Consider the following 24,277-nt stretch of genomic DNA (forward strand, 5'->3'; position numbering starts at 1 on the left):
TCGAACTCTTTAGCTATATAGTTAGCTGTAGCTAGGTACTATTATGAACACGTTGACATTGAATTTGAAATATAAATATGCTCGCTTGCTTACCCTCCCCCTGCCCGACACCCCACGAACGTCGAATACCGAACGCCCAAGCTTTGTACCATCGCACACACACAAATACTCCATACAAACGTTTGCGCGCAAATTCAAAATAAGTGAAAGTGAACATGCAAAAGCTTTTAAACGAATTACCGCCACATAGGTGCTTTTTTTTATATCTGGCTTTTGCGTTAAGAGAAACTTGCTCATGTTGAGGTTATACCTATACTGCTTCCTCCGAAGTGATGTTCGCGTCGTCGACATTCTATACACATACTGTATACCTACTCGCGTACTTATATACTTTAGGTACGTATACGATACGAGTAGTATATGCTACATTTCTTTATGTTCGTGTTTAATTACCTACTTCTTCGTGTTAAGTATCGTCGTCGAATTATTTCACTATATTATGCTAAATTGGTGTCAGGAAATGTGATACATTTTGTCGTGTCACGTGCACGTGATGTAATGAGAAATACTCGAGTGGAATTATACTACGCATAGGTAGAGCTTGGTACGTACATTCGCCAAAAGTTTATTCAAAATTCCGCGAATTTGTGCTCGTTTGAGAGCGATTAGCGATTTGAAATTATCATACAAAGGAGTATTGCTAAGTAGGTAGGTATAATTTAGAATAGGTAGGTTAATATTTGACGAATAATCGATAATTGGAGAAAAATTATCCTGGAGCCTTCCCCTTTTGGCAGTGAGGATATTTCCATCAATGGAGAAGGCCCTTCTAATCAACGTGGAAATTAACAGGCCAACGTTGAATCGCCTGAAAATCTGGTTGATTTTAAAATAGATACCTATTTTTGCAGAACAAGCAAATTGTTGTCATCAGTGATGTAGCTTTTGAATTGGTCCAAGGTCCAATTAGGCTCTATTTCATGTTTCCAGTCATGACTGATGATGATTTTCAATTTTTTCGATGTCTTTTCTCCTCTTTGTTAGAATATTTGGGGTGAAGTGGAGAAAAAAGTTTCTCGTAGATCTTGATAAAAATTGGTGAAAAAGTTAACTTCAAGTGGAAGACTACCCAGAAAAATTTTGAGCTCCTCAGCAATACAGGGGTCTGAGCTAAAGGTCCTCAAAATGGAGTTATTTAAAAAAAAAAAAAAAAGGTTTTTTGATCACTTTTGGGTAGGGTAACCTGTGCCATACCTCGGTTAATCCCCCCCCCCTAAAAAGTTACAGTTTGAATTTCCAAACCTCCCTAATCCATTGACTTTAAAATTCGATACCATTTTTAGTTCTATACCGAGCACTTGAAAATTGGAAGATCGCGAAAATCACTATTTTTGATCATCAAACTTCACAACTTTTTTCCATCATTAAAATTTTTTTCTGGAAACTGACGCTAGGTTCGTGTTCAGCTGATTGAAGTACTCAAATAAACACCTTTTTGTAGTTATTTTGATCAAATTTTCAAAATTCATAACTCTCATTTATTTTAGTAAGGGCTAGAAAAATTTCTAGAGTAAAAAGTGAATTTGAGAAATTTTATCGAGATGATTGTAAAAAAGGGAATAATCGGAATACTTTGACCCGCTAAATACAAATCCAGTCTTGGTTTTTTGCAAAAAAAAAAAATCAATGAGTGCTGAAAAATTGATGAAAAATCATAATTTTTGCGATTTGCCCTTCAAGTGCTGGACAGAGGACTAAACGTGGTAATCAAAATCCAAAACCACTTTTCGGGTTCTAGGGAGCTGTTGAAAATTTGCATATCAATGTATATTTGAGGAAATTCGTGTTTTGAAAATTTTTTCTTCTCTAATATTTGACATCAGTGATCCCAAAACATTAAAAGATATTATTTTTGAAACGGGAAAATATTTTGGAACCCAGTGTTGCAAATTTTCTTAGTCATTATCGCCAATACCGAAAAACCGAAAAAAGATGATAATCTTTCGACTATTTTTCTCGATTTTTTTGAATTGGCAATAATGACAAAAAATTGGCACCACTGTGTTTCAAAATATTACTCCACTTTCAGAACTGATACTTTTTCATGTTTTGGCATATTTAAAGTGAAATATTTGAGAGAAAAAATTCATTAAGCCATTTACAAATTTTCACCCGCCTAAGAGAACTCTAATAAGTGCAGATCTAGGATTTTGACAGCAATAGCCTGGGCCGACAGGGCCGACGAGAATCTCGATTACAGTGTTGCCAAATCAAATTTTCAAAATCCCTAGTTTCTAAGAAAATACGTAGATCTCAGCTTCTACTAAAAATTCCTAATTTTTTTCACGCGTTATAAAGCCTTAAGACCATATTTTATAGACGTTACTCTTAATAGGGATCACTTGGCTAAGCGGTGAATTTAGATTCAATTTTCTCGTAAACGAATAAAATTATCAGAATTATTTTTAAAATGATAAATCGATATTTTGGAGTCCAACCTCTCAATTTATTAGTACAAAAAATTTCAAAAATTCAATCACACCTGGAAAAATTGCTACAAAATTTCATCACTTAGTCAAGTGATCCGTAAGTAACGTCTACGAATATGACCCTAAAATACGTGAGAGGTGAAAATATCTGGCCATCTCCTTCCCCACAGAGATTTTGGTTTGGAAAATCGCCTTAACACGTTGGGGTTGAATAATAGTTCAAAAATTCCGCAAAAAATAAAGAGACAATTTTTTTTGAATATGAGAAAATACGAATCATACGAATGCCTTGTTTTCTCGAACTCGTATAGTGAAACGAAATCTCAACTTCTCGTAGATAAAAACTTGAAATTTTTATTTTTACATAAGTTGGATTGACAAATTCCTATTAAAATGCAATAAAAAATATTTTTATCTCTAAAAATCCCAAAAAATCATGAAATCCTTGAAAAAAATCCCCGAATTTTCCGAAGTGTTGAAAAATCGCTCAACTCATGGATTAATCCCTTAGATTGGCGACACTAATTTTGAATACTCACCATATTTTAGAACAGGGTAATTCTTCTCAAAACAGGTTGGATAGTAGTTGTAGCAAAAAAAAACTAGGTATGATTTTTTTTGAGAGTCCATATCTCGTCTCGATGGGTCTCCCCCGGAGCTAAAATTTTTTCTGAGCAACTCTCAACTCAAAACGAAGGTCTCCACTGAATTTGGTTAAAATCATCCGATTTTTTTTTTTTTTGCGATCCACCCTACTTGAAAATTGTCACACACTTGCTCCCTCCTTTCTTCCATCTCTTTCACATAAATTATCTAGTTCACTGTATTATTCAAACAAAATAAATACGACCTTGAATACACATGATAATACCTCTTGTTACCAATACACAGCTCTCAGTGTAAATGAGGATGGAATAATCTCTGATTAAAAAGGTACCTACCTCAAAAACTCTCATTACTTACTCAATTTTCAGCTGCTCAAGTTGATTTTTTTGTTGAAAAAATTGACTAACGTGTCATGCAATTTAAAAATTTATGTATTATTATTTTTTTTTAAGCACAAAACTTCTTGGTTTATAGTTGATACCAACACTATGTAAACGACCTATCCCAAAACCCAAGATCATACTTACTTACATAGCGCTGCACCGACGACGATGATGAATCACTGAAATTTGCCACACAGGTATTCGCAATCGACTCACACAATCATAAAATTCGCGTAATGTAGAACAAAAGAGTTATTAGACGAATTAAAAAATGAGAAAGAAAAAAACACTGTATGAAACCACCAACGTTCAAATGATTGATGTGTGTAATAATCCATGTACCCAGACCTGGATAGATAGATACACATACGCAGGTACATTACATGGTATGTAGAATATTATTCGTTAAAAAATTCCAATTACCAGGTCGCTTCGTTTTGCACCCATGTTAAAACTTATTTTAGTTGAAAAAATAACTTCCTATACATCTGCTTTATCTTCACCTACAGAATTATACTCGTATCCATGGCTGGGATATGCCTTCTGAAGAATATGAAAAATTACCAGCTATTGCTCGGGCTACGGGCTGAAGCGAATACGCCGTTGGATGATTTTTACATCGCTGCTGCAACTCCAACCAAAATAGAGGAAAAGGAGGGACTTGTAAGAAGGGAAAATTTTTTAATTATATTTGCAGTTGTATTATGTTAATTACTCGAAACAGGTCGCCGAAACCGCTTCGCTAAAGGTAGAAGGCGCGGTTTCCAAGCGGTTTCTAGAGGTTTCAAACACGCCTTCGAATTAATTTTATGACGAAGAGGCGTCGATGGCGTTACTTCCGCGCGCTACTTTACATTTACACTACACATACGTGGAAGTACCCCCGTCCTCTGCATACATATTCGGCGCTTGTCGATGTCGAAGCGCGGACCAGCTCTGACACCAAATCGACCAATAATTTTCACTCTGCGGCTAATGACTCGTAAAAAAACCGATGCCAAGAATTAACGTCGCCATTAAATTTTTGTCAACTTTTTCTGTCAAATACCATGTGTACCTACTACTAGCTGCTCGTAAGATATGCCAATGTTACACGACACATTAGAAGGAGAAAATATACATACGACATTGTCGTCGAATCTACATTCAGATTAAGCAGCGATTGAAGATCGTGTGGCGCATTCGTACGACCTACACCGCTGTGTACGAATAAATTATGACCAAGTGGTCTACAGATTTAACCTGTGATCGGACCGAATTCGTAGAAATTCTGCACATTTTATCGCGGGTTTAAGACGAATAAATGGAGTGGAATAGGTGACAGTTTGGACGATTTTTTTTTTTGAAATGATGATCAGCTTCATCTAAGCAATTTTTAAGATAAAATTTCTTCATCTTTTGGCTCGACATTTCTTGGATAGTGCTTCAAAATTTTTTTTCGATGTCAGGAAACTATTTGAACTATAGTATTCTTCATGCAGCTTCCGACGTAAACCAAACCAAGTGAGATCAAACGAAAACGCTCTAAAACCCCAGCAACCAAAATTTCGGGTAATGGAGTTCATTTTTTTTAAACTTTTAAAAATTGAAAAAAGCTGCTTTATGGAAATTTTTCCTCTTTTCCATATTCTTACACAATACGTATGAATTAAACAGACTCCCATTCCTCCTCCTCTATTTCAAAAATTACCAGTTTTCAACCATTCTAGAACTTCCAAAAAGTTTTAAATTTTCTCCAGAAATTTCAAATGGCTCCACAATTCACATAATCCTATAACTTGAACACAACTACTTACTTTCAAAACATTTTTAAAGCCCCCAGAGTAATTAAGAATTTTCAAAAAAAATTGAAATCACGGTTGATAGCTTGGAAATGACCTGTCAAGTGAGTACTAAATGAGCACCGTCCGAAGTTGTTGGTACTAAAGTAAATTGGTGACCCTTCTTGAACTATTTAAAACTCCTCCGGAGGAAATTTAAAATTCCCTGAAGGCTTCAGAATATGCTAAAAATGGTAGTTTTCGAAGTAGGGGTGCTGAAATGAAGTAATTATTCACTCCAGTCCATTTTGTTGGGAAAAAAATGCTAAAGCCTGTCTGGAACTTTTCTAGATCCAATTTGATCAGATGAGATTTTTTCAGACCTGATTGGGTAGATTGGATTTCATCAATCAAATTAGATCAATATCTGACCAGTTCCAGATGATCCTCGAATCTAATTTGACCTGACCAAATCTAATCAGATCAAAGATTTGATCGGATTGGATCTGCTCTGGTCTAATTTGATCCAATTAGTTGAAAAATCACCATAAAAACAGCTTTTTAAATTTTCAAAAATTTGTCAAGAAATCCGAAAGTAATCCATTTGAAATTTGCCTAAATTTATTCAAAATTTTGGGGCTTCTTGGTTAATGAACAGCATTTGAATTTTGAAAAATTAATCAAAAATCTAAAAATAAAATCCTATACAGTTTCTGAAATTTAACCAAGGGCTTGGTAGGTAGTGACATTTTCTGACTCACCAAATTTTTTCAAATTCAATCCCACGAATCAAAAAGCTCCCGCACCATCTGTTCTTTCCCAATCCGACTTTGAAATTCCACAAACATTACAAATGACCCACCCTGTACAATAGCTCGCCTAATTCGTCAAAATATTTGTATACGTTTATAAAAGTGTCATCGTCTAACTGAAAAATGATCACCTACAACTCATCAACCTTTTTACTCATACTATTAGTTGAATCTTCGTCAATAACATAATGTGCCCTATGACCCCGAACCCTTTTATCTCGCATTTCAAATCTACCTTTTAACATGTCTACGATCGTTTTTTAAAACTGTTCAATATTTAATACTTTTTCTCGAACAATACAACGTTGATATTTGTGCCGAACATTGCGATAATATAAATTACTTTGAAATCGATGTTACTCGTACACACGCCGCGCATACTGTACCCAAAAATACCCGTAATTAATTAGTTTCGCTCGAAGCAACATTAATTATTACTAGGTCTAGGTATAAGAGTATAGTAAACGAGCGCCGAACCAGCTTCGAGTATTATGCAGATGGAAAACAAAAAAAAAAAAACTTTCAAGTATTCCAGTATACTAAGGTGTGTCATTTCTTTAGCTGGTAATCGGTTATAGCAGATCAGTACGTACGTAGGCGGTCAACACTAAGTAGGAGTTATGGGAAATAAATTTTTACAAACTAATATACCGAAATATTAAAATAATTTGCCAACTTATAGCTAAAAGTTAGCTAATATGATTTTATTATTATAATCTCGAAGCGTATTATACTAAATAAATTCCTAATTTTATTAATTACGTCACGAGCGTTATTTTTAAATAAATTTTTCAACTTTTAGTTTTCATTTTTTATATACTTACTGTTCGACAAAGTACACCCTACACGAGTTGATTAAAAATTCCTTTATGAAAAGTTCATTCCATGTTGATAGTTTCGCTCTTTCTTTCGAGCTCTTTTTTTCTTTTTTTCTTTCATCGAGTGTGTGGAATTTTTAAAATTTCATATACTTGACGAAGGAAATTTTTCAATGAGAATGAAAAAATTATAATGTAGTGAATTTTTAGCGTGTAAATTTTTCATCGTTATATTTTATTCGAAGTATGTAATATATAGCTTCTTTTCCTCTCTCCTCTCCGCCTAAGGTGAGATTTGAAAAAATTCTCATCTCATTCGCGTGCATGATATTAGACTATGGTATCCAGATATGTAGATTGTAGGTGCAATTAAAATCTGTAGAATTTTTTATACTTACGAATTTATGTAAAGTTTCTCGTCAAAAAAATACTCGTGCAAGTTGAAGGTCATCATCATGCAATTAGATCAACCTGTAGGTATGAAGACAAGTCGTCGGCGTCACATCCAGATTAATAAGCTAAGTATACAAAGAGTCAATTTTACATCATTGTTGAAAAAAAAATATAGACCTACCCAGGTAAGTTTATATTCTTATTTCTTTGCTATTTTTGGAAGTTCCTTGAGAAATTTGATATACGAAAATTCTTAGAATTTTCAACTTGAAAAAATTTATCTACTGGATTTCAGTATTAGCGAAAAAGTGTTTCAGAGTAAAAAACATACAATTTGGAATTTCATCTGTCAATATTCGAATTTTGACAATTTTTAAGAAAAAACTTTCAAAAAATTGATGTACGTATGAACGTATTATCGTATCTAATAGGTAATTAACTTATTAAATACTTACATTAATTTTCGCAATTTTTTTCTTCAAATTTTTCAAAATCTGAATATTGACTGAGAACATTTCAAAGCTCGCAAGAGCTAAGACCAGAATCCAGATTTTTAAGCCTTGAAACTAAAATCCAAAATCCAAAAACTGAAACCTCCAACTTTCATGGACTTCCTAAAAATGGGCCCGGACATATAATTGAAGATTGAGAGGGCTTGGTACAGAAAGAAGCGAAGTAAGATCACTTAGGAAGAAGACAATCAATTGTAAATTTATGAATTTTTGAGGGGAAATTTAATTTTCCAGAAGAAGTCATTTATTATTCTATTTTTCAAAAGGTATATATCTGAAATTTTCCATTTTTAAACTCAAAATTTTGAATAAACATAATAAAAATCAAGTCTGGCAAAAATTGAATCGATTTCCTAAAAAAAACGTTTTTTCATCTGGTTGAATCAATTTCTAATCACGTCGTTGCCATTTCATTTTTCATAAAAATGGCCAAAGTTTTGGAATGAGTCCAAGACCGGACGTGAACCCAAATCCCTGATCATTTTTCACGAAATCAGTACCCTAAATCATGAGATTCGAGTGCTTGCTCAAAATCTAAAACCTGAGTCCCAATGAAAAAATTCCAAGCCTGAGACCTGTGACCTAGAACTCCAAAAAAAATTTTCAAGCCCCTTGTAGGTACATAGTTGACTTCCCTCAAATCTGACAAAGAGACAAAAAATGATTGCTTTCCTTTCTCAGAGAAAAATTGTAAAATATGTACCTACTCGGGTACTTCGTCTGACAGAATTATTCTTTACTTTCAGAGCATTTTGTCTATTTTTTTGAATTTTTCGATCAATTTTATTTTTAATAAGCTATCAAAATGACAATTTTTTGAAAATATTTATTTTGAGGTTATAGAACATTTTAATTTGTTTTTCTCAAAATAATGAATTTTGTAAAAATACTGTGGGATTTTTTTTTAAATTCTAATAATTGCTTCTGTATTTTCATGAACAATAAATACATTATTTTCGAGATGAAAAAACAGTGAAAAGCTCATTTTTTTAGAATTTAGAATTTTCTTTTTTGTTTTAAAAATTACCACAAAAATGTATCCATTTTTTGACAGCTCAGCAAAATTACAATCTTTTTCTTTTTTAAAGAAATAGGAATTAAAAAAAAAGTTATTTATCGATAATTTTTTCCAACTTTTTGAAAAACTCCAAATAAAAGGCTGGAAGATGGTTTTTATTCAATAGTGATTGTCGATAAAATTCAAGGTTTTTTTCCGAATTAATCAAAAATGCGAGTCTCAAAAATGGTCAATTCGAGTTTTTTGAATCTTACTTGAAGTTTTTTTTAAAAAGTTTTCAATCACTGAAAAATATTTTAAAAATTTCTGGAGGCTTCAGAATGGCTCGAAATGATCAATAATCGATTCAGCACCTTAGCAGGTCGAAAATTTATCTGTTAATTAAATCCAGTGTTTCCCTTAACTGGATCAAATTTTTATTTTTTGGTGGAGGGGAGGAGATGAGCATGGTTTGGAATTTTCAAATCTATCTATGTAACGTATTAGGAAATTCAAGAATAAATTCTGCGCTTGAAATTTTGCCTGATGGTGTGTTTTTGGATACTTGTCTGATTTTTCTTTTTGAGATGGGAAAATTTTGCAGCCACTTCAGATACCTCTCATGATGATTATTATTCTTTTACATAAGTGCTAAATATTATTTACGTATCCTTTTATTTATCATTCGATGCATATATGTACCTATTTCATTTTGAAAAGGTCGGACAGTTCAATTCCTTCATACATGCACAAAGACTTACAATTTCGGTAGATATTAAATAAAAGCACGAGACAAATTACCACCTCATGTGGAACCGTAGATACTCGTAGATTCGATATCTGCGCGAAAATAACACGATACCTGTATATAGTTTTTAATTCAAAAAGAGTTTGTTATACGTATACTCGTGCGGGCAAAGACCCAAGACCCAGGTATAAATACTTCATTAGCCGTTTGTAATTATAAATTAATCCAAAACGCTGGTAATATTCACTATGCAGGAATTTAATATTTGTCTGGTCGTTGCGAGAGAGGGCAGAAGATTCGGTACAGTCGGAGAAAATAAGCGTGCTAGGCGAACGCTGAATGGTTTTATGATTGACGTTGGTAAAGATACGAAAAAGCAGGTACCTGTACTGTATGGTAGGTAAATTCGTATACGACTAAAAGGCATTTTCGTCCATGAAAGGATACTCTCGAGCTCCTAATTTCTGTGTCACTTTCATTTGCTAAAACACTGAAATTCGCAGTCGACTTTATGTGTTGGCTTAGGTAATTGTGTGCGTGAAAATGACAGATGCCATGGCACGCCGTTCTTGGCTTATAATTTCTGATACAGGCGAATTGGTTTTATGGAATTTAATGAGAGGAATGAATTTTCAAATTACCCGCTTCGTGGAAAATACTCCGACAGTTAATACGCTGCGTGTTTTTCGAGGAAACATCGCGCCATTGAAATTTAACCCTCGCAGGGGAAAAAACTTTTCGTTAATTTCACTCGGTTTCACTTTAGACGAGTATAAAATTCGCTAATTATTTACATTTTGTATTACATTCCTAGATTTATCGTACCTATATATTCGGTTCTATAACTATTATCTAGAGTTAACTTTCAATTTAGACTACCTACATCGAATAGATAGTCAAAAACGATTCGTTTGTTTTTTACATACTCAACTACACGCGAATTTCTTTCAATTTTTTGTTCCACATCGAGCCGGATAAGATGGCCATAGGCGTAATTAATTCATCGCCTATTGAATTTTATTGGCGGATCATTTCACTCGAATGATCGTACGATGATTACTCGGTACGTGGGTTTGATTTCACACGAATGCACTATGTACCTACGTAGGAAGGTATCTCTTTACTATATTCGATTAACACGCATCGTTGATCGATATATCGACCCGGTAATGCGAAAAAAAAACTTCACTTGAAAAAAAAACAATATGTGCGATGACCAAGGTCATTAAAACATTATTTATTTTTCAAACTCGCGTAATCAATCTACTAAATAATTACGACCGGCTAAAGAAGTAACGCCAAGCTGCGCGTTTCGGTTCATTATTTTCATGTTATTTTTTAAAATAATATTCGCGTTCGCGTCCCTAGCGCTATAGCTCGAGCTCTCTCGAGAGACTCTATATTAAAAGAAAATGGTTTAGATCTAATCTAGTGTCTGTGCGTTTAATTACTAACATTGTACCTGACAACGTTATCAATCATTCAGCGCCGCAGAGTAGCGAGAAGCACTTTATGTGGTCAACCATCGGATAAATATCCGCCGGCTAAAAATGACGTATTATCTGCCAAACAATCGTGATCGTTCGATCTATTTTGTCAAGTAGTCAACCGTACTTACGTAGTTTTTTTTCTTTCGTTTTATGGAGAAAAAAAATCATCGTTTATTATTCTACAATTAAAATATCTTCTATCGTATAATACGCTAGGTGCATTTACATGGGTACTCGAAGTTATGTATTAATTTAATTTTTTTCTCCATCCCCCCTCCCCCGTCCTTTTACCTTATAATTATTGTGACGCCGTGTTGTCTGTATTGTGCGAGATTAACAGATACCATCGAGTGGAGGTTTTTTGGGGTTTAATTGAGTTACCACCCCTTAATAAAAATTAAATTAAAATTAGTGGCTGTGGCTACCGATAAGATTTTTTTTTACTGTATAGAGATAGATATGCTTATTCTCACTCTAATGCTGTGATGAACAGGCCAAAATCTCAGGGTATTAATTACTACCAGACAGGTAAATTCACCGGAGATGGATTGATATATTGTCATTCAGATAGTAGATAAAAGAAGGGAAGGGGATTTGAACTTGGAAGAACATCGAAAAAGATATTCTACTCAATTGTTTTCTGTTTGAGACACCTCGAATTTTTTGATTTTTTCCTGCTGAAATCCTGAAGAGTTAGGTATATCGCACATTGAAAGCTCGACATTGAATTACTTTTCTATCGTTTTTTCAAAAAAAGAGCGTGTAGAAAGATCGTTTAAAATTATGATATTTTGCTGAAATGTCAAGAAATTTGATTTACATTCTTGAAGTCGCTATCACTTCTTGGTTAAAATGCCAATGCTGATGCTTGAAAATTTCAAAATTCATAGTAAATTTCTTTTTCAAGTTTATATACCTATTTCTCTGTAAAACATTTTTTTTTTGTTTTGTTTTTAATGAATAAGCATGGAAAAGTTTGATAAATGAACCGAACATCTGAAATGAATTTTCTGTCATTTCATGAGAACTTTTATAGAACTGTTGAGGAATTGAAACATTTTTATTATTTAAAAAAAATATCAAAAAACTCAAAATTTGAAAAACATTTTTTTTTAAAGTGACAACCCGATTTAAATGTTTGTTCAAAAATTTGAAAAATTTGCTGCTCTGCCACAAAAAAGTCAGGGGGTGCAGTAGTTCATGGAAGTGTCATTTTGTAATGCAGAAATATCAACGAGGAAAATATTCCGGAGTAGGTTTCTCTTTGGTCATTAATATCAATTTTGATAAATTTTCCTCTCCACCTGTTTTCCAGATATGTATACAATAAATCGGTGCTGAGTTTTTTCCTTTATAATTTATGGACTTTGAAAAAAGCCACTTCTCTCTCACAATCCGTCAACTTTTAAAATTTTTGCCCAATATGAATTGCTTGCTGGGTTTCAAAATAGAACAATTTTCTGGAAACTCCAGATCGCGGTTCAAAGCTTCCACTTTTGTATCAAAAAAATATGGAAGGGTCTCGACCTCTGCCCAAAAAAATCACATTTCGTTTCCATCAATAGATACCGTATAGCGGATCTCGAAAAAAAAGTGCGGATTTTGACGAAATTCAGCAGAGATTTTGATTCTTGGTGAAAGTCGTCCATAAAAAGCTTTAGATCTGGAGGTGCCCCTGGAGAGCAGATATGGGTCCTCAAAGAGAGAGAATTTACCAAAAAAATCATAGTTTTTTCGCTCCAGCTCCTACCCAAAGTGATTTTGCAAAAATAGCCCTCTTTCATAATGATGATGGGTGTTTGAGATTCTTCTTCAACCTAAAGGTCATTGCTGTCCTACATATCACAACTGCGCGATAACTTTTTAAACGGACTGTGAATCATATTGAGTATTTTAGGTTTTTACTTCAACTTGTTCAAATTTTAATGTTTTTCGTAAGATATTAGCCCTGAACAATTTCCAAAAATTCAGCTTTTCTCGTATTTGTAGGTACCCAAAATTTATTGGGCAGCTGAGATACCTCCTTTGTGAGACTTGTAGATTGAAACTTGAAAGGAAACTGCCTTCTTAGCTAAAAACGCCAACTGCCAAGAAAAGAAAGTGTGTCGATGCCGTAGAATTTACCTCTAAATAAAAATGTATTTTCAAAAATTGCCCTTTGAAGGAAAAAGTAAAAAAAAAATTCAAACTATAATTTTGGGTATCAAATTACTTACTCATCGTGATTTTAAAAGGTCGTGCATATTTTGGTTCTGAAAACCAAATCTCAGCTGGGCTCCCCACAGAGCTTCATTATTTTCACGATTATCTTATTTTTTTTTAATTTTTGGGCCTCGAGTTCCATCTGAGGATTTTAGTTTTAATTTCACGGTACCTACCTAGGTTATCAGGAGAAGAATGAGGGGCATCAAATCTTTGGATCCAAACTCCTTTTCCTCTGACTCGCTCTGGGGGTGGGCCTATTTTTGATTTTGTTATTGAACAAATTTCCTAATCGAAATTGGTGCTTTGAAAAACGTGCAATTTGAAAAAACTAAAAAAAAAAATGCAAAATCGAATTACTCGAGCAACTCAGTGAAATGTTTTTTTTTTTTTCATAATACATGCAATGAAACATCCTTTTAAATAAGTCAAACTTAGTTTCAAATTTTATTGTTTTCTAATATTTCGCCAAAAAATGAATATTTTTGCATATTTGATCGATATTTGAACATTTTTATCCAAAATTACCACAATTTTTCTTTCGAACAATTTTTAATATTTTCGGGAATTTTTGCGTTTTGCATATAGAAACACTTATTCTTGTAACTAAATTTTAATTTTTTTAAAAATGATTTTCGAGAATGAAAATTATATTTTTATTTTATCATCTCGGTCTTATTTCGTAAACGGTCAACCCTGTTTTGGCTATTTCAGAAAAAATATAATTTTTCAAATGCTCAAGTGAGAAAATGGTTAGGTACTCTTATTATCACAACACAAAATAGGTACTTACTAGTTACTACCTATCATACACGTTGCATGCAATTTTTTTAGTAGGTAAGTAGAGGTACCTAGCTTTCATATTACACAACCACGTTACGACAAAACAGAGCAATGAGCACATTAAATGATGACCAAGCTTCATTTAATTATCCATATCAAATAACATACCCCTTATTACTTTTCATTGCTATGAAATCATACTCGTTTATAGTTTAATGAAAACTAGCTACGCAGCCAACCACAATAAAAATCTTCTAATTACAAATACTTACCCAGGTTCTCAAGATAAAACGTATAAAATATAATGTAGATATTCATATGTATTAGGTAGTAGATACCACGTCACTTTTACTCACAGTCAAGTTGGTATATGTACGTCTATCTACTCGTCAATTCAATCCCAACTTCTACTATATGCAGGTACCTACTCTATAAGGCTTTGCGTTGTCAAATAAATTTCATATTTTAAACACCCAGAGTTTCAAATTGATAAGCGAATAAATTTTCATAAAAATTCCTACTATCTGAGTACCATATCAATTTATGGAATAGGATTGGTGATATAGGTAGGTATAGGTACGCTACATGTCCATGGTATCTTGCAAGGATACCGCCATCATCACAGCGTTTCATCAGCAATGCATCGAGATCATATCAGGATTAAAATACCAAATGTAAATAGAATCCAGCTCGAATACGAGGATATATCTATAAGGTGTACTCGGACAGCTCACACGTCGAAAATCTTTTCAACTTCCCCTAACACTATTTTAAAGACTTTTTTCAATATAGTACGAAGGCGTGAAAAAGACCATAGTTCATCTGATAATTGAGTTCTTTCTTGTATATTGTAAAGGTACCTATAGGTAAAGCGAAGGGACCAATAGAGCAAAGAGAAAATTGCAACACAACTTTCAACATTTTCTCGAAGTAGAAAAAATAACTCGTTATTTTTGGGCAGCAACGGCGCCAACAGCCTGTATTCAATTATCAAAATGACGACAAATTACCGCTAGAAAACGTTAAAGGACACCTCATATAGCAACCCTCAACTGTTGGCCTCTATTCATTGTAGAAAATCAAAAGAAGAAGTAACCGTCAAGCACGATTTTCGTTTCAAAATGAACTCGCTGTGTGTAGGTACCTATTGAACGCCATAAATGGCAAAAGGAAATAAAATGAAAATAGTCTGAAAAAGATATTAATGAATAACGTAATTTGGAATTGGAATAACGTACCGCAAATATATACGTGACTTTGGTGTGTAATTTTTCTATCTCATCCACATAGTAGGTAATCCCTTCCAGGATTCAAACTTTATTAATAAATCAGTCGAGTTATCGAAATAATTATCATTATCGATCGTTTCGCTTCTCTCCTGCAGCAGGACACGTGCGACCAAGATGAAATATAATTGGGTGCTTTTAAAGCGTAGTATTAAGAGTACCAAAGCTTCTTTAGGAAAATTCAATCATTTTTTCCCTTCCTCATCCTGGCAAGTTTAACTACATACAAGTTGCGTTCATTGGGAGAACATAATACTTGTACGGGTTTAAACAATAATACACTTACTAGCCGATAGAAGAATTACCAGTTATTTGAACCAAGAACGCCGCATTTATTAGCCAACATGAACTACTAATAAGAAAATCCACTTAACAATGAATCTTCTGTAGCTAAAGTAAGTGACAATATCAAGGTTATACCGCGCAGACTTCTTACAACCAGCAGGCTGTGTGTGTTATTCATTATTAGAGGAAAAAAATATCTTCTTGCGCACTGGTTTGTAATGCATCTTCTTCGGTTTATTACATAGGTTAATTAACGCACGTCTTGAGGATTATGATGAGAATAAAATAGAAAAATTCAAACATACCTACCTATACTTGAGCATATCTATCTACATATGCGAGTTGGGTACCTATTTACTTTATGAAAATTAATTATTATAGCTACCAGCCTGGCTGCCGGATTCTCTTCATAATACATACATTTTCTTCACTTTTCTCGCCCCAAGTTGGCATTGAATTAAGAAACCAATGCAGTACAGTGAAATGATCTCATTTGATTTATTTATAACGTAAATTGTTATTCTTCATTCATTAACCAGGAATACATATCTTCTTAGCTAATTATGAGATGTATAGAACACTGATATGATATCGTTCAAAATAGATAGAGATCCTGAACCCAGATGATTCAAAATCATGTTTGATTCAAAGGTACCTACTCTTAATTGGTCCACCTATAAGTACTTACTAAAATTAAATTTCACCATTTTCATTCGATATGGAGACTTCAGTGAGATTTCGATATTGATTTATCATTCGTTCTCAAATTTTCCGTTCGAGCGTGGAAATTTATTTGATACCTTAAAAATCTGATTTCCACTATTTTTTGTTTTAAATCCACTGACTTAACGATTGTCAGTCAAATGTCACGAATTATAGCTATTTTTGCCTAGTTTTTAAATTTTAAAAAAATGATCAATACCTACCTACTAGAAAAAAATGGGCGTATAAGATCTCCTTTCCTAGAAAAGTTTTAAATCATGGATGTGCTTTATGTTTTTTGCTCAAGTTTACTAGATGCTTAGAATTCCAAATTTTTAAAAAGTCTGATAAAATATTAGAAAATAATTTTTGAAAGTTTGAAAGGCATGATTTTAGTAAGAAATTCATTGGTTTGTTTCCCCGAGTCTGACACAACTTAATGACAAAAAATCAACAGATTTTTTTTTTCAAAGTTTTTAAAAGTCTGATATAATCTGAGAAAAGCAAGAGTTTTTTTCAAGTTTTCAAAAGTCAACCCCACGTCGATTAATCGAGTTTCTTTAAAGTTTTTTGGAGTTTGGCATAATGTCAGAAAGTCGAATGATTTTTTTTCAAGTTTTCAAAAGCCAATCTCAAATCGATTAATCGGTTATTTTTTATTCCAAGTTTTTCAAAGTCCAACATAAAGTCAGAGAATCAACAATATTTTTCTTACGAGTTTTCAAAGTGAGTGTCTCTAAAAGTGACTCGCTGAACATGAATCCAGCGTCAGTTTTTTCTTTTGCGAAAGGAATTTCGAAAAGTATACTCAAAGTTCACAAGGAATCGTTTCGCGGACAATCTTGAAGTGCTATAGGTATAGGGATAGAAGTGGTCTTAAATTTTGAATTCATTGGGTCAAGGAGGTTTGGATACTCAAAATCTCAATTTTTCAGGGGGAGGGTTCGATCGAGGTACTGTACAGATCACATTACCCAAAAGTGGCAAAAAGAATGTATTTTTCAAAAATGGCTCCACCATGAGGACCCTTGGCTCAGATTCTCTAAATAACTAGGAGGCTTAAACTTTTCCTGGGTGATCTCACACTCAAAGTAAACTTCCTCGCCAATTTTTATCGAAGTACAACCCAAATGTTTGAATGACCATCATCAGAATTGTCAAATGATCAATAAACAACCCAAAAATGTCAACTTTACTTTCGGAAAATAGGTCTGGGGGAGGAGTTGGATCTGAAGTACTCGACCACACTTTCGTCTGTGCTAAAATTTAAATAAAAAAGGCATCTGATCTTATGACGTAAGTACAAAACTCTTCCAAATCATTGAATAATGTATAATTTTATTGTGCTATATAGTGGACACTGTGTCAATTAGTGATTTTTAGATTAATTAAGCTTATTTTCAATATTTCAAAATGCTTTATGAAATATTTCTTTTAGATTAGCATAACTTATTCATCAATTCTTCATACAAATACATTTGTAATGAAATCAACCTGTAGGTATTTCGTTGCTTCCGTTTATTTCTTGTAGTGCGGGTATGGGTGTGGGTACTGTGGGTATGGGTATGGTGCTGGAGGTGCTGGTCTTCCTGGGCGATCCTGGCCGGGGTGCCAATTCGGATTTTCATGTGGATTCCTTTCGTATCCTGGATGTCTGGGAGGGTGTAGGTTCACGATGTTGTTTTGGGTCGGCGTTCCCCCGTGAACGGATGCCACGAATAGGAATGCTGCTATAAACATGCTGAACAGAGCGAACTTCATTTTAAAATTTGCGAACTTGAAACTTTGACGCGTAACGAGTGTAAAACGAAATGATGAATGTAAGTACTGTATTTGACATCACTCCGATATCCAATTTTATACATTTTCTTTCAAATTCTTTAGTTCAAATTTATCGATGGAACGTGAGTTTTATGTAGCTATATAATCTCAGGCTATTATTTTATAATTCTTGCATTTTACATTTTGTCGAATTTTAATGGATTCCAAATTTCTCATCCGTGTTTTATCAACAAACCATTTACCCACAATCCGAAAAATTTACGAAAATTGTAAACCTTGTGTCCATTAGTCACGATTCTTGATAAATAAGTACTTTGGTTTCTAAATTCAGGTAAGATAATATGTTCTTTGTGTTGAGTCGTATAATGTCGCAATTTTCACTTCCACAGGTTAATTTCATAATCCCAGCGGAGAGCCAATCCACCATTCTTAAACCCACTGTGATCTTTCTCTCTTTGCCATTGTTGCTAAAATTATGCCAAATCAAACTTTTAAAGGTTAGAAAAAATGAGCGAATTCCAAAGAATTGCGAGTTGCGTTAACTACATAAATTTTGATTTTACAACTCTTTGACAGGTATAGGATTACATTTTTGCGTCCATATTTCGGAAAAACATGATAAAAATAATTTTATTTAACTGCAATTTTCATCCAGTAAATCTCTCATTGAGACTGATGACAGCAGTAAGGTACTCCTCATCTTTATTGTGGAAACAGTCAAATTCCAGGCAATACTTGAGATAACGAAGTGGGTAAGGTACCTACCGAGATCACTTTGGAAATTAAAGTATTAGAAAGTCGTGGTTAGTGGATGTGACAGTTTTCAATTTTCATCAAATTTTTCTGCAGTATAGCGACAGGTTTCTGATAATATACGTCGAAATCGAAAAAATTGTTGAAAGTTCACATGTAAGTAATTAGATATGATGTTTTCGCGCAGATAATCACGTATTATTTCTATAACGCGTAGTAAAAAAATTAATGGACATATTTATGCAATACCTGTGTACCAATTCGTAATTAAAATCGAGTTAATAATGTTTTGCGTTTCTTAGTTGGTTGAGTATGACGCTTCCAATACTGAGTTGAAGAGGAAAGGTATAAAATCTGCCGTCACTTGGATGTCAAATATCATAGAACGATAAGTATAGTGTTTCTTTTAATCTACACGTGTACTCATTTAGTTACAAGTGACAAAATTTAAAATGAAGTTCGTTTTGTTCGGTGTTATTGCGTATATGGTGTTGATGTTACTTACATACATCGATGGTTTTGAATATTCCGTATTCAACCGCAGCGGGTTATCCAAAGCTCATATTTCGGCAAAGTACTGGTTGAATGGCCAAGCAATGTCTGTAAATTCAAGCTATATTCCAAGGGGACATACAAAATCAGTCTATATCCCTGACCAGGCATATGGTTTGGTGGTAATGGTTGTTGCAGATAACCATAATTATGTGGACGTATTTGATCATATACCTCCACGACCATTAATCTATGAAATTTAAACTTGAAGGCCTCGGTGGCCGGGTTGCTCCTTTATAATGAAGTTTTATTAAATATTCATTGCACGTTATATTTGTTTATTTATTCAACTGTTTGGCTGTTTGTTTGTTTGTTGAAGTTTTGAGTATAGGCTATCTACATTCAATGGCTTGGCGGGGAAGGGAGTTTCCGAAATTTTGGTGTGAAAATCTGAAATTCCTAATTTCATTACACCTATCCACTAAACTGGGTTTCTCCTTCCAAATCGTTCTATAGGAGGCTGATTATTGGACATACTAATGAACTTTTGATTTCATATCGACTGATTTTTAGTTTGACTTTTTTGACCTCTTTCGCCTTTCTCTACTCACTCCTAAAAATTTGGACGTGGCGAATTTCGATTAAGGTCTTCCCCACTCAAATCCCTTCAATTTGAATCCAAACTGAGCCCAAATACCAATCTAATTTCGTTAAAATACCTCGGCTGAGGTGATCCTCTTGCTTGGTTTGGTAATACTCGTAAGAACAAAAAATAGAAAAAATCGGCTATACTTATTTACGTACATCATCGGATCAGTAAACCTACCAAGTAAAAAAAAAAATGAAGCTCTTGTATACCTAATATGATTGTATGTATTTTGAACGAGACTTTAATTTGGAAACTTGTTCTATTTTCATGATATTTTCATTTTAAGAAACTGATTTGCCTCCTTTTCTCCACAGTTTTACTCCAATATACTGATTCAATCATTCAACAAGAATTGTAGTACGCAGACTCTTTGTGAAAATAGTCATAAACTCTTCTAGAAAAGTTACAAGTAATAGGTAAGTAATTACCTACGTTTGAAAAGAAAAAACCAACATAAGAACCGAGCAGAAAACTTTTACTAAATGATTACTTATACCTACTCACGTTTGAAATGCTACAAGATGAAGCATGTTGTGTAGTTCTCTTGTCAATTCGCAATTACATTTGAATTGAAATTAGGTCTACGATTTCTTTGAACGAGTTAACTTTAATTATCTCGTCAGCAGTTTTACGACTGCGAGTATTCGACTGAGTACTGAATTGCAGTATAATAATTATTGCGCAAGAACTACTTAGATAAATTATCCGCGTTATAAAAACGTATCATAAACGACACATGTGTAATGGGAGCACTTAGTGTGAAACCAGTAATTCAAAATGATCGCAATTTTCCAGTAGCCACCTGCAAATGTTATCATACACACACTGAGAGAGATTTATTCTACACCGTGTTAGCGTCATTTCGAAGTAAATATTTCTCTGAACTGGTTTAATTAAATAGGTAGGTATTAAATTATGATGGATTAAGTAGGTAATACTGATGAATGATCAAAGGTTCAGATCACCTATTGTACCGTGCTTAACTTTATTATCTTAACTTATGGTTTCATTTCTAATTTGTATCTATAATAAATGCAGAAAAAAAATGTAATCAAGTTGTGAAATTTCCAATCATATTTTTCTTTTGTATGGATTTGGAATGTAGATAAAGGAAAATGTGCTTCGCTTCATCAAATGAGTAGGTATATGATTACGAAAGATTTAGACCTACTGCTTTCAAAAGTTCAGTTCAATTGTATGTATTTTTTCTGCACACTTATTTTTGACATACTTACTCGGCAAAAATTTTGGTTCCGAACTGCGGAACACACCGAATTGATTATGTGGATCATCAACAAGTACTTATCTTGAACATACGTACTTACTACAATTGATATGGACAATTGGACAAATTTTTTAGCGTTTTTTTGGAATCCTGGAATCTCAAAAAAATCGCCGGAGGCTCCAAAACTAGTAAATAAAACTGTCTCCGGTCGACTCAGCGTGTTGAATTTGAGATTCAGAGTGAAGTTAGGCCTTCCAGTTTCATTTGGTAAGATTTTGTGAAAGTTTCAAATTTCAAAAATCTGCAGATGAAGGCTCTAGAATTTCTCAAAATGGTTCAAAACCGTTCCCAATCGATTTGGCAGGTCGAAAATTGGGTAGATCCTCAATTTCAACTTTCTATAGATCACTTTGATAAAGTTTTGATTTTTCCCCTCATTTTTGGCTCACATTTCAAAAATTCGCCAAAAATCAAAAAATTCAATTCAAAATTCCACATAACGCTATTGAAGTCGGAAAGCTAAAATTTACTTCTAACTCAACAAAATTCAGCTTTTTAGGTCAACTATTATTAGTAAAAATTCGTTCTTTACTCGTAGCCTTTTTGAGAAAATTGGTATTTGTGCCAAACTTGGACACCACATATAACATCTGAACATATATCATTCATTTATTGCGATATTTAAAGACGAGTTATCTACTCTTATTTCAACTTGAACAATTCATCTCGTTTAACACTCTTTAAAAAATGACAAAATTTTTGAAATTTTTTTGCTCAAAGTTTGGATACAAATATTTTTGATGAGTTCAGGAATGTTGAACCTTCCCTTACAAATTTTCAAACTTACCGAAATCCCTACCTACTTTCAATTTTTCCAGTTAAATATTTGAGTGGCCACTAGAACCATATCTTCCTCAAGTATTTTGAGTGAATTCAGAATTTTTTTTTCAAAACTCGTTGAAGCATGATTTCCCCTCCTTCGAAAACAGCATTTTTTCATCAAAGTTCCCGAAATCTGAGGACAGGGGCATTTCACCTGTTTTACCCAGGAATACCCTTTCAGTTATCTTGATATGTATAAGCAAAAATACTTCTGTGCGTGTAGTTTTACGATCGCGCGGTATTAATGAATTTTCAATTACACATTCTGATGAGGTAAAATTTCACGCTGAACAACTTGGTTCTCTTCGATTTCCGCCATTTGTCCATATTTTTGGAAAAAAATGTAAAAAACGTGGTTTTTTGAGAGTTTTTTGAGCTTTTGAGCTTGACCCACCACTCCAAATGGCCGAGTGATGATTTCTATAGAAAGTAGACCTAAAGATACATATTTGAGGGAAAAATCGTTTTGGTATGTTTTTTCGTTCCGGAGTAATGTCGATTTAAAGTTTTCTTTTGTCCCTCCTTCTCCCCCCATGTGATGAAAGGTATTCCCAACTATCCTCTAACTATATTCGTTTACAGAATAAATTTATCTCAATTACTCGCTGATGCAGAATTTTCCCTTGCAAAAATTCCTTGTCAAAAATTGACAGTTTTTTTGTCACTGTCAGTGACTGTCAGTTTTTCATAAGAAACTGACAGTTTTTTATGTCACGTGACCTGAAAAATTGTCAGTTTCTTATGAAAAACTGACAGTTACTAACAAAAACTTACAGTCACTGACAGTGACGAAAAAACTGTCAATTTTGACAAGGAATTTTTGCAAGGGATTCCCCCTAAAAAACGCGTTTTTTGGCGGGGGTACCCTTTAGGTAAGGTATGGGGATTTCAGGTTATACTTTTTCTAGAAATAATTGCCCTGTTCAAATCGGAGTCAAATACCTCTATTTGGAATCATTTCTACTAAAAAAATCATAACAAAAAATAACCCCTCCCCTCACTCCATTTTCTCCACATTCTAGTATGTTTTGAAAAAAAAAATCATACATCGGTATAAGACTTGCCAAATAAATTTACGAAAATTTCAAATTTCTGATTCCAAAATTCTCGATAAAACTGTTGTAAAAAATTTTTTTCAATGTGAAAATCTCATTTTTTTCCTATTTTTATGCCTTAGAGAAATTCAAAAAATTTGGAATCACGAAGAATTGCGTCGGAAGGCTTTAGAATGACCAGAAATGGTGAAATTCAGTTTGAAGGAGTTCATTATGGTTTTTTTTTCGAGGGCTAGTTTTCATTGTTTTGACCAAATAATACCTACCTACCTACTTAATATTTGCCAAACAAACAAAATTCAGAAAATGGTATATTTTGGGTTTTAAAAATTTCCCAAAAATCTAAAAATAGATTTGGGCTACCTAGCTTAAATTTTACTTTTAGCCCAAACAACTTTTTTTTTCAATTTGGAAAAAAAGAATTTAATGCTATTGATCTGGAAGTGTTCGTGAGTAAAACTTTTGATTAGATTCTTAGGGGCACTAAAGACTCAAGGCAATTTGAAAAATAATTTGTTTCATGCCTCAAAGAAAATTATTACGATTATCTAGGAATATAAGAATTTTCCAATGTTTGCTAAAAGTAAGAAAAATGTACCACGATGCCTATCCAGTTGCATAACAAAGTAACCTCCAACACTCACACACACCATAAAGAGTCGTTAATTACTAAAATTGAATTTCACAAAAAGCACCGAGATACCCCAGAGAATTATTACGACTAAAAAAGAAATTAAAACAAATTAATATCAGCAACATGTGAAAAATAATACCTATTTCAACGCTTTAAACCCTAACCTACAACCATATATGATTTACTTCCACATCTTAATTAATAAATGAAAGTCTATTCAGTCACATTTCTACTACTTTAATATATTTAGTTCCACTTAAAAGAAATACTGGTGTTAATTTGTACCAGTGAAAAAGGAGGTGTGTCAGTGAGTGACAAGATGGTTAAGAAATAGACAGGTTTGGAGTTTTTGTTGAAAAATTTCGCCGCCTAATTATCACATGTGTGATGTCTAATTAGGGTAAATGTGTACACGGTTTTCAGATGGTTTTTCACCGTATAACCATTTCTTCTTTTTTTCGTATACCTACTTACACGATTCGTGAATAGAATTTAAATCATGTTGATATTTGAAGTTGAAAAAACGTAAAATCAATACT

The sequence above is a fragment of the Planococcus citri genome, chromosome 3, assembly GCF_950023065.1.
Source record: "Planococcus citri chromosome 3, ihPlaCitr1.1, whole genome shotgun sequence".
Lineage (NCBI taxonomy): Eukaryota > Metazoa > Arthropoda > Insecta > Hemiptera > Pseudococcidae > Planococcus > Planococcus citri.